The sequence below is a fragment of the Elaeis guineensis genome, chromosome 9 (genome assembly GCF_000442705.2).
Source record: "Elaeis guineensis isolate ETL-2024a chromosome 9, EG11, whole genome shotgun sequence".
Classification (NCBI taxonomy): Eukaryota; Viridiplantae; Streptophyta; class Magnoliopsida; order Arecales; family Arecaceae; genus Elaeis; species Elaeis guineensis.
Window position 1 is genome coordinate 82,851,761 of NC_026001.2, and position 10,288 is coordinate 82,862,048.

A 10,288-nucleotide genomic window follows, 5' to 3' on the forward strand; every position below is an offset into this window, starting at 1 on the left:
TGCTAATTGACCTATTTGGGTCTCTAGCTTAGCAATGGATTGTGTGTGGGAGTTAAGGGTCTGAGTGTTGACTTCTAATCGTTCTAGTGCTTTCAGGACTTTTTCCTCAAAAGCTGAGCTGTGACCAGTAGTAGACGGTTGAGGAATATTTTGGAATTGATGGTATGGTCCATGCCTATATGTTGGGTCTTGATATTGAGGTCGAGGTGTGGCAGGACCAACCACTGGTTGTGGTCTCCAGAAAAATTTGGATGGTTTCTCCAGCCGGGGTTATAAGTGTTCGAATATGAATCGTTTCCTGGTCTGCGAGCTTGTTGGACTTGAGCTTGCTGAACCTGCTCGTGCATAAACTCAGGAAATTGAGGTGCGGCTGGGCATTCACTAACAAAATGTTCGGACTTGCACATAATGCACAAACTTCTTGGATTGGGTTAGGTGGAATCGGGGATTGTCCGGCATTTAGAAGACGATCTAATTTTTGGGACAATTCATCTACCTTTTGATGGATATCTATGGCATTTCCTACTTCATATATTCTACCTCTTTTTGGGTTTAACATGGGTTTATCTCTAATAGAGGCAGACATATGATGTAATGAATTTTCACTTAAAATTTCAAACAGTTGCCATGCCTCATCCTCACTTTTCAGCATAAATGTCCCACCGCATGATGCATCGACCATTTGTCGATGTCTTTCAGAGAGCCCATCATAAAAATATTGGATTAACTGCCACTTGGGTACAGCATGGTGGGGATATTTTCTAATAAGGTCTTTTAATCTCTCCCATGTTTCATGAAATATTTCTCCATCTAATTGGAAAAAACTAGTTATGGCTTTCCTTATTTGATTAGTTTTTCCTATGGAAAAATATTTCTTGAGAAACTCTCCTTGCAGCTAGTCCCAGGTTGATATAGTCATGGAATCCAAAGTATGTAGCCAGTATTTGGCTTTGTCCTTAAGTGAAAAAGGGAATAATTTCAACCTAAGAGCATCATCGAAGAAGTTGTGAATTTTGACAGTTGAGCATATCTCAAGAAATTCTTCAAGATGTTTATAAGGGTCCTCATTACTAAGTCCATAAAATGAAGGTAACATTTGGATTATACTGGACTTAATTTCATATTGAGTGGCCTCCACAGGGGGCACTTGAATACAAGGAGAGTAGGTATATGTGGAAGGAGTAAAGTACTCCTTCAATTGCTTGGGTGGATCATTCTCCTGATTTCGGTCCATATTTTTACGTCTGTTGGCTTTAAAGGTTCTTTCTATTTCTGGATCAAAAGGTTGGATTTTTTATCGTAACGATCTACGGTCAAGCATACACCTTACAATTATACTGTAGAGCAAACACAGAAAAAATTTTTTATAATATATATTTTTATAATAAAGTGAGAAAAGGATGAAAAAAATCTAAAGAGAAGAACCTAAGAATCTTAAATCTATGAAAAGGAAGAAATTAGTTAATATTTAGATGTTAATTGTAATCAACTTAAACAATCATAGACTCTCTATCCTAAGGTTAACTTAGATCTAGACAGCTCCTAACTTTCAAGACCGCCTTTGAGCACTCCAAGCTCAAGACTGACTAACTGACTCGGTCAGGTAAGCATAAGATGTGGGAGGTTCCCTGCTCATTGCTTTCCTTAGACACTAACTAAGTTGGCCAGGTCAGTCAACGGAACCAATTGAAAACCACTTTCTTTAACCACTTGCCTTAGACACCGAGCAATTAACCAATCCTCACTCGGTTCAACTCTAGAGCTTTCTTATCCTATTGAGCTCGAAATTCCTAGGGCTGACGTCTAGTTGATTTTAAATTAAGGTCTAGGTTATGCAAATACAAGGGAGTGATTTATGAGCCAAGAAGGGTGATCAAGTCCCCACCTTATCTGGTTAATGGGTTATTGCCCTTAAGATTAATTATGGAGATGCAATGCAAATAAACAAGGTGTCCAATCAAGTTAGAAATTTTTATATTTGAGGTTACGCTATTTTAGTTAAGTGTTATGAAATGTCAGTGGCTTCTCTTTTTTTTTTTTTTTTTTAGTTCTATCTTTTTATATATTTTTTATTTTTTTAATTTTTTTTTAGTTTTGCAAGAAAATAAATTTAAGTGATTAAGTCTAAAAAGTAATAAATCACTAGGCTATAAAAAGTAGCAAATTATTCTAAGCAAAAAAATTTCTAAGATTAAAAAGTAGTAAATTAGTTATGCAAGGTAATTATGTAATTATGCAAATAAGATTATCTAGCTAGAAAGCACTAAAAAAAAATTAGAGCAAGAAATAGAAACTGAAAAGCATTTTTTTTAAAAAAAAAAATTAATTTTTTAATTCAACCGTACCAAGATCTCCGGTAACGGTGCCAAAATTTGATGCGTAGTCGTTGATAGCACCAAAAATAACTCTACTCACTACGTAGGTAGGATGAGTCAAGATCGTATCCTCAGGGACCTTGGGCTTAAGTTGAGATTGCGAGATAAAAGAAAGAAACATTGTTTTTGATTTAAAAAATAAATTATCTTAAAATTAAGGTAATTAGAAAATAAAGAACTTGAAAGTTTTGAATCACTTTGCACTAGCAGAGTTGTATCTCTTTTTCTTTTTTTTTTTAATTAAATGGATGCGATTAATCTAAGGAAAAATACCTATCTTTCGTCGGCACGCTCCGTACCCATAGATCACGGTGCGTCTCCAGAAAGTATTGGGTAAATAACTCTTCTTTCCTCGGCACGCCCCATATCCGTAGATCACGGCGCGTCTCCGAAAAGTAAAAGCTATTCCTAATATTAATCTAACAAGAAAGTATAAATAAAAATATATAAATGAGAACAATTAAAGAACTCATGACAATTTAAATAAAAAATATAATCTTTATTGCATATAAAGAAATACAGGAAAGTTTAGAACAATAAACCATCTCTGTGTCGTTACAAAATTTCTTCTCCACTCCCGAGACTGCCAGCCTAGCTGCTCATGAAGTAGTCCCTTTCTATTCCTCTATGCAAGGCTCTAGAAGAATTTCTGGGCTCCCCCTCCAATGAGAGTACAAAAGTCTTTTTATAGGTGTTAGGAGGGAGGAGTTTTACATGATTTTCCGATGTGGGACTAAAAAAATACAAATCTTTCAAAACATTTCTAAATATTAATTTTTTTCTTTATTTTGAACCCGTCTGCCGTGCGCCTACACCCGATGATGCTGCACCCGTGCCCGTGTCAGCACCCGTCCCGCATCCACGCCCGTCCCCGCGTCCACGCCGCATCCCGCGTCTACACGTCCATGCCGCGTCCTGCGTCCACACGTCCACGCGCGCCACTTTGTTTTGAATTCATGAGAAACAAGCACCAGCCTTTGAATTCACGTGAATAATTTTTTTATATTCCAAAAAGAAACAAAAATTTCTTCATAATGACATCTATATTCTTTTGGATTCCTTGCATAGTATCTTCATTTTCTATAATACCGGATGCATCTTTCTTTTATTTTAATTTTATTTTAAATTCAAATTTTTTCAAACTTGAGTCTTTTTGATCTATGACTTGAACTCTTTGTATCGGCGATCATCTTTTCTGTAAAACACAAAAAGAAACATCAAATTCTTAATAAATAAAATAAATTAAATATAATTTTTTGCTTTAAATGACTTAAATTATGTGTTTATCAGGGTACCCTATGAATGAGCATTTGTCAGACCTAGGTCCAAGTTTGTCTGTGACTAATCGTTTGACATAGGCCGGGCACCCCCAGACCCTAAGGTGTGAAAGTGCTAGCTTACATTCCATCCATATCTCATATGGAGTCTTAATTACAGACTTACTTGGAACCCTATTTAACAGATAACAGGCCGATTCGAGTGCATATCCCCAGAAGGATATCGGCAAGCTAGCAAAACTCATCATGGATCGGACCATGTCTAACAAAGTCCGATTCCTCCTTTTAGACACACCATTATGCTGTGGTGTTCCTGAAGGAGTCCATTAGGAGAGAATCCCATTCTCTCCTAGATATGTGACAAATTCACTAGAAAGGTATTCTCCTTCTCGATCAGATCGAAGAGTTTTAATACTCTTCCCAGTTTATTTTTCTACTTCACTTCGAAATCATTTGAACATTTCAAATGAATCCGACTTATGTTTCATCAGATAGACATATCCATATCGGGATAGGTCATCCGTGAAAGTTATAAAGTAGAAATATCCACCTATAGCACTGGTGCTCATGGGCCCGCATACATCAGTATGTATTAGGCCCAAGAGCTCAGTAGCTCTCTTACCTTTTCTAGTAAAAGGTGACTTGGTCATTTTATCAAAAAGACAGGACTCACAGGTTGGAAGTGATTCACAATCACTGACTTCGAGGATTCTCTCTTGAGTCAACCTGTTTATTCTGTTCTTGTTTGTATGACCTAGCCCACAGTGCCATAAATAGATATCTGACACACTATCTAATCTAGGATGCTTGCCAGTAGAATAGACTCTTATCAGGCTTGATCTTTTAGGTCTGGCTCTGCACTGATATCCCAGCTTGAACTTGCACCTTCTTCACTTTCTTCTTCTTGTTCTTCTTTCCTTTCTTAAAAGGTCGAGAATCAAAAGACGAACCTCCCACTAAGTTCACCGGCTCCTTGTGAAGTTGGTGATTCTTCTCAAAGTTCTGAAGCAACCCCAGTAACCCGTGGTAGTTCTCTTCAGGCTTTGTTATTCTATAATGAGTGAGGAATGGGAGATAAGACTTGGGCAGCGAGTTCAGTATTGCATCTTTTCCAAGCTGCTCATGCAAGGGAAAGCCGAGCTTGCTCAATCGTTCCATCAGCTCGATCATATACAATACATGATCAGTGACAGAGGCACCATCTCGCATTTTGGCGTTGAAGATGGCACAACTAGTCTTGTGCTTCTCTACATCATCGGGTGTGCCAAAGGCATCCTCCAACACTTGAAGCATGTCCTTTGGCTGAGCTATCTCGTATCTGCGACTGAACTCGTCACTCATGGCAGCTAGCATGATATAGCACACCGTGGTCCTGTCACTGAGCCACTTCTGGTAAGTGTCTCTGACTGTTCCACGTGCATTGACAGCTGGCTCCTCAGGTGCAGGATCCATTATCACATATAGGATCCGTTCATGCTCCAGGACTATCTTTAACTTTCGATACCAGCTATCGAAGTTGGGTCCCACCAACTTATCATTGTCCAACAATGATCAGAGCGACAGGGAAGTGGCCATATTTGCACAAAGGAGAACCATAACCTAATTAGTAATTGATTCATTAAACCTAAAGATTTGGACTTTAATCAAAAGGTTTTTTCCACTATGTTATTCGAATTGGTAGCCTCTACCTCCAATTCGAGGAATTACCCTAATTTCTTAGTGGGTACTAGAATCCACTTAGACTGCACACAAGCTCAACTTTGGTTGGCCAACCCATGTACATCTAAGGGTAGGTTCATAACCAATTGTTTCTCTAAATAATTTCTTGTAATTTTAATTTTGCCCCAGAAACCTAATCAGTAGGCTTTGGCCTCCACTGTAAGGATCCGGTTAGGTCCAACCAATAATATGATCATACTTGGTGTATCTAACCAACGAATGATTAAGCCCAACTTTGGTTGGCTCACCTAACCACCCTTAGAGAGATACTTTCAAGTCATCATATGATGAGTGATAATTTCATTAGTCAACAAGCACCAGGCCTTTGGGTCTGCAATGATTATTGAGTTAATGGACTCATTATCAAATACCTTAATGGGAGGCTATGACTCAGTTATCTCCATAACTTTATCATTTTAAGGACCTAATAATTTTAAAAAATTTAAATAATATAGAGGATGAGGTCAAATGAACCAGCTTATCATGATCCTCCCACTGGCTTCACCAAGTCAGCTTAAGGGAGACCATTAAAAGGGCTGGTCTAGGAGCACCTAAATCAGTCACACTGATTTACCTAGCTGACATGGGTCAGCTCGAATAGTCAAGTGATCTGATCAAAACATAATTTCACCAAGAGGCCAGGTAAGTTCGATCAGTGGGAGGGTCTGCCAAAGCTTGCCTTAGACACCATCAGAAATGGCCAAGTAAGCGGGCTCCCAATTAAAAACCATCGGTCTGGTTTACCTTAGACATCAACTGGTTTAATTAGTTTCAATTAGATCAACCTAACAGTTCATGCTAGACCGCTTAGCCAAGAATCAAGTCCATTTGGTTCTCGTTAAAGACATAGACTTGACCAACTACAACTATTGTAATTGATCTAGAGAATCCTTGACCTAATCTAAGACAACAATTGATTAGATTTAGTCAATTCTCTAATTAAGTCCATCTTTAATCTAACCATAGGTCTAACCCAATTAATGGACCTAATTCCCACTAACCCATTAACCCAATGTGTTATGGTTTGTGTCTTAGGTTCTTCAATTCACAATCCTAGAACCTAATCAAACAACTTCTTAATTCTTAATTAAGTTTTGGGCTGAGGGTTGGGTTCGGCTTTTCAAAAAATAATTTTTATATTTATAAAATATTTTTATAATATGATTCTACCAACCATATTGCATGTTTGATTCATAATCAAGATACAAGTGAAATAAACATGAAACTACTTTAGATCTAATCTAAACAGGTTCATGTAATTGAAATAATTTTAACTTTAAATAATTTTTTGTACAAAATTTATTAACAAAGAGATTTTATTTTAGATTTAAATATCTTTTAAATCTAATAAATTTAATTTAGATCATATCTAACAAATTTATGATTAAAGATAGATCTACACAAACTAAGACAACCTTTGCACTGTAAGGGGTAAACCTTACAGCAGGACAACCTTGCAGTTTATGATTGATCTAAAATTTTAATTTTAGATTTAATAATCAGATTATAAATTAGATCTAATCTAAAAAATAATCTAAGCATGTATAAATAATCATGTAATAAAGAATCTATGCTCTGATACCAGTTGTAGGAATCAGATCTAGGGTTTCAGGGTTAGATCTTGAAACTTTTTCAAGATCATACAGCGGAAGACTAAAATAAATCAAAATTATTTTTTAAAATTAGAGAATCTCTAGATCTAAGATCTTATTACATGATTATTACATAGTATTAAATCAAAAATTAAAATATATAAATATAGCATGAACTACATGTTGATCATATCAACATGTTTCTATACTACATCTAATGTATGTATTAAACAATAGATCAGATCTATTACCTTGCAAGTTAGATGTTCTAACCTCATTGATCCCAGCTTGAGGATGATGTTGCAAGCCACACATATGTCCGGCCTCTAGGAGTCATCCATACGAGCCCACGAATCTCGATCAGAAGTCCTGCTTCAGAAAATCAGCACAGTATGCTAGTACTGCGCTGATCCTTCTTTGATGGTTGATCAGGTACCTTCTTCTTCTTGATTTAGATTCTTCCAAAGGTATAAAGTAGAAAGAAGAGTTTCAGATCTGAGACACTCTCAGAAAACTCAAGATGGAGGGAGGAAAGATATGAAAACAAACAACCCTAGAAGAAGACCCTCTTCTTCTTCTCGTTTTTCTCTCTAGACACCCACTTGTATCTTTTATATTCCACGACCTAAAGGTATTTCTTTCTAATTTTTGGATGGCCCAAAGGTCTATTAAATATCTATCTTCTCAAAAAATTTCATGAAGAAACTCATTTTATATAAAAAGATATTATAGAGTCCTTGTCTAGGTCAAATACCTAGTCAAGGCTTATCCAAACATGGCAAGTTAAGGGGCGCCCAACTCTTGAGCACCTCCTCCTTATTTTTATGCATGGATCACCAAAAAGGGTGCACAATATGTACCCTAAAATCCACAAAAATTCCAAAAAAAATTTGGATAAATTCGGTGCAAAATTGAAAGAGTTTTGAATTTCTAAAACTCTATCTCATAGAATTTGAAATCCAAACTTATTCCTTTTTGATTTGATCCAAACCACCTTCCATGTAAGAAAGAAGAGAGGAGACCTTTTATGAACGTGAGAGAGACCTGGGAGAGAGCTTTTGTCGCACAAAATAAGAGGAGATTGGCGTTGAATGAGAGAGAGGGCATGGGGAAGGCTTATGTGGTGCAAGGTGGAATCCTAGTCTTACTAGGATTCTATCTTATGACTTGTTTTAATTTGGTTCCTCAAATCAAATCAAACCAAAATTAGATCAACCCAATTAAAATAGATCTTAACTCAATTAAAAACTTAATTTAATTAGATTAAATTAGATTTAAATCTGATTTAATTTTCTAATCAAATTAGAAATTAGATTGACCCAAGTCCTAGTTGAACTAGGACTAGTTTTTCCTTGCACTTGGCTTATCCAATAAATCAATTGGACTTGATCCAATCAAGCCCAAACTAAATCTAATTAAATTATATTTAATTAAACTTAATCTCAGCCCATTGGCTTAATCAAATTAAGTCAATTAGCAATCAAATTACTAATCGATCCTCCTACAACACTTGCACTGGGTTAAATATCAATCGTATTGATCATTTAACCCTAGAACGATTCTTAATCGTTGATCAACCATCCGATCGGATCATGAACTCTAATGTGTGTGACCTCATAGGTTCGAATCTAAGCCGGTAGCACAAAATAAATTTTTGTACCAATTGAAGTGGCCATCTAGCAATGGTACCCGACGATCGGATAGGTCGAATGTGTAGAACAACATCCTTAGAACCCATGTGGATATAGTTTTCATATAATTCATCCCTTGACCAAAATGATCATAGGACACCCCAGAGTTCAACCATCAACTCTGATCAGGTTGTCCACATTGTATTTCAAAATATCAAATTCATCTGATGGATTACCCTGGCCAAGGTTTTGCTAAATTGAAATACAGCGACTCATTCTTCTCCAACTCTTGGAGTGGTCAATCCCATCTCGATCACACTCTGACTTCGCAAGTACTTGACTGTGCCCAGAAGCCTTCCATCCCTGAATTAGAAATTCAGTTAGTCCAGTACCAAAGCACAGTGAGTTGTTTGCAAGTCACTGAGGCGATCTCAAGTCTAAGGGACACTTATACCTATATCCCATCAGAGACATTCTCGACTGTAGAATACTCTAGAGTTGGTCACGTTCAATGATGATGTACCAGTATATCTCACCTGTATGCCATACCAGTATCTCTACACTCTTTGGTTAAGAGGACAACCAACCCATATGGCCTATAGTGATCTATGCTCGATAGAAGCTGTCATCCTTATTAACAGCCTATCATTTGGTCATGAACAGTTTTAAGGACTAATCGATAAATCCTCTCTTTATCGAATCTAAATAGTCCTAAGGACTTCATCATAACAACGGAGTTCATTAGAAGATGAAAGCTTATGATGAAAATGTCAATATATTTTATTTATTAACAAATCAATTACAATACTTGGTTGCTCAACCGTGAACAGCTTGACGATTGGCTTTTTGGGACACATTTCCCAACACCTTAGACACCAACCGGTTCATTAGTTTTAATTTGATTAACTTAGTAAATAGGGTTTCACCGTGTAGCCATGGATTAAGTCTATCTTGGTCTAGTTAAAGACATGGACCCATTCAACTACAACTATTGGAGTTGAGTCTAGAGTATCCTTGACCTAATCTAATTCAACTTTTGATTAGATTTGATCAATTACTCTAATTTAGTCCATTTCTTTAAGCTAACCTTAGATCTAACCCAATTATGGACCTAATCCATCTAACCCATTGACCCACAAGTTTATGCAATTGTCTTAGGTCTTAATTCACAATTCTAGACCTACTAGACAACACTTAATTCTTTTGATTAAGTATTTGGGCTAATGGGTCAGGATTTGGCATTTCAAAAATAATTTTCAAATTTGAAAGATTTTATTTTCTGTTCACCAAATATGTTGACTTATTACACAAATATATCAGCATATTTCATAAATAGCAATCCTATTGCTAATTACATAACAGAAAATAACTCAATCAAAATAAATCATGAATATTTCTTTCACCGCTTCATCTGCATGGGATATAATCGTATTGGCACCCCTACCGCCATAGGAGATCCCATCGAATGGAAAGAGAGGGCCTTTAAACCCTACTTTTCTCCTATGACCGGACGGCCATGGCAACCAACCAATTCGATTACTTACTACTTGGATAAAGTATATCTAAATATACCAATTTCAAAATTTAAATTTTAAATTTTAAATTTCAAATTTTAAATTTTGAATTTTAAATTCTAAATAAATTTCAAATTTTTGAATTTCAAGTTTTGAATTTCAAATTTTGAATTTAAAATT

The 10,288-nt window shown here is 36.2% G+C and overlaps 1 non-coding gene across 1 annotated transcript; it reads left to right on the forward strand.

The window, feature by feature from the left end:
- The first annotated feature begins 741 nt into the window (after positions 1–741).
- On the forward strand, positions 742–847 carry LOC140851881 (small nucleolar RNA R71). Its single transcript, XR_012134638.1, has one exon. It is a non-coding gene; the product is annotated as a small nucleolar RNA R71 (small nucleolar RNA).
- Positions 848–10,288: the final 9,441 nt, after the last annotated feature.